At 55.6% G+C, this 2,089-nt stretch overlaps 1 non-coding gene across 1 annotated transcript in view; it reads right to left on the reverse strand.

The window, feature by feature from the left end:
• LOC147871494 (small subunit ribosomal RNA) overlaps window positions 1-1,525 on the reverse strand; it is a 1,918-nt gene extending 393 nt beyond the window's left edge. Inside the window, exon 1 of the ribosomal RNA XR_015538747.1 lies at window positions 1-1,525. This exon is cut by the window's left edge and continues 393 nt beyond it. This is a non-coding gene — a ribosomal RNA (small subunit ribosomal RNA).
• Window positions 1,526-2,089: the final 564 nt, after the last annotated feature.

The following is a 2,089-nucleotide window of genomic DNA, read 5'->3' on the forward strand; positions in this document are numbered from 1 at the left end:
GGCTAGAAGCCGCCTGTCCCTCTAAGAAGATTAGGAGTCGCCGGTAGCACAGAGGATACCGGATGCGACTATTTAGCAGGCTAGAGTCTCGTTCGTTATCGGAATTAACCAGACAAATCGCTCCACCAACTAAGAACGGCCATGCACCACCACCCACCGAATCAAGAAAGAGCTCTCAATCTGTCAATCCTCCCGGTGTCTGGGCCTGGTGAGGTTTCCCGTGTTGAGTCAAATTAAGCCGCAGGCTCCACTCCTGGTGGTGCCCTTCCGTCAATTCCTTTAAGTTTCAGCTTTGCAACCATACTTCCCCCGGAACCCAAAAGCTTTGGTTTCCCGGAAGCCGCCCGCCGAGTCATCGGAGGAACTTCGGCGGATTGCTGGCTGGCATCGTTTATGGTTAGAACTAGGGCGGTATCTGATCGCCTTCGAACCTCTAACTTTCGTTCTTGATCAGAGAAAACATTCTTGGCAAATGCTTTCGCTTCTGTCCGTCTTGCGACGATCCAAGAATTTCACCTCTAACGTCGCAATACGAATGCCCCCGTCTGTCCCTTTTGATCATTACCTCGGGGCTTCCGAAAACCAACAAAATAGAACCGAGGTCCTATTCCATTATTCCATGCACTCGGTATTCAGGCGGCTGCTGCCTGCTTTAAGCACTCTAATTTGTTCAAAGTAAAAGTGCCGGCCCATCGTGACACTCGGTCAAGAGCACCGCGACGGGATTGTGTAGGCCCTCCCCGAGACGACCCGAGGCGTGGGAGCGTCGCCGCCCCCATCGCCCGCGGGCGCCGGCTCGGGCCACCGGCAGGACGTCCGCACGTGCGTGCCAGTTAGACACCGACGGGCGGTGAACCGGCAGCGTGGGACACAAGTCCGACTACGAGCTTTTTAACCGCAACAGCTTTAATATACGCTATTGGAGCTGGAATTACCGCGGCTGCTGGCACCAGACTTGCCCTCCAATGGATACTCGTTAAAGTCTTTAGAGTGTACTCATTCCGATTACGGGGCCTCGGATGAGTCCCGTATCGTTATTTTTCGTCACTACCTCCCCGTGCCGGGAGTGGGTAATTTGCGCGCCTGCTGCCTTCCTTGGATGTGGTAGCCGTTTCTCAGGCTCCCTCTCCGGAATCGAACCCTGATTCCCCGTTACCCGTTACAACCATGGTAGGCGCAGAGCCTACCATCGACAGTTGATAAGGCAGACATTTGAAAGATGCGTCGCCGGTTCGTAGACCGTGCGATCCGCCTCCATTTATTCAGAGTCACCAAGGCAAACGGCCGCGTGAGCGACCGATTGGTTTTGATCTAATAAAAGCGTCCCGACCGTCTCCGGTCGGGACTCGGTTGCATGTATTAGCTCTAGAATTACCACAGTTATCCAAGTAACTGTCCACCATCTAAGGAACCATAACTGATTTAATGAGCCATTCGCGGTTTCACCTTAATTTGGCTTGCACTGAGACATGCATGGCTTAATCTTTGAGACAAGCATATGACTACTGGCAGGATCAACCAGGGAACCGAAGACTCACTTGGAGCTCGTTCCTCCCCCTCCACGCGGTCCCGGATGGGTCCGGCGAGGGGGTCCAGTTCATACTTCAACGCTCGCACTCCGTGCGCCCCTGCGAGCAGGGGCTACTTCGTGCCGTTAGGGGGACGCCACGTGAGCGCCCCCAGAACCGTGGTGCCATTAGGGCACCCTTCCCTCTCTTCACTCGACATGCATAAGCGCCGAAGCGCCGTTTGGCATCGCGAGTCTAGCACGCGCCCGGACTACGAGTGAGTCGGTTGCAGTGTGTCCACGATACGCCGCCTATAGACCGTGTCCGGGGGACAGAGGGCCGCGGCATCGCGGTGGCGAAGGGTTTGCCGGGAAGGGGAACGAAGCCGGCCTTTTTCGTAAAATCGTTCCCCTGTTGCTTGCCGGGAAGGTGGACGAACCCGGTCTCTCTCGTAAAATCGTCCACCTGCTGCTTGCCGGGAAGGGGAACGAAGCCGGTCTTTTTCGTAAAATCGTTCCCCTGTTGCTTGCCGGGAAGGTGGACGAACCCGGTCTTTATCGTCAAATCGTCCACCTGCTGGT

This window comes from Zootermopsis nevadensis, unplaced genomic scaffold, assembly GCF_977971745.1.
Source record: "Zootermopsis nevadensis isolate Lab colony 2312 unplaced genomic scaffold, Znev_1.0 Znev_ptg000051l, whole genome shotgun sequence".
Lineage (NCBI taxonomy): Eukaryota > Metazoa > Arthropoda > Insecta > Blattodea > Termopsidae > Zootermopsis > Zootermopsis nevadensis.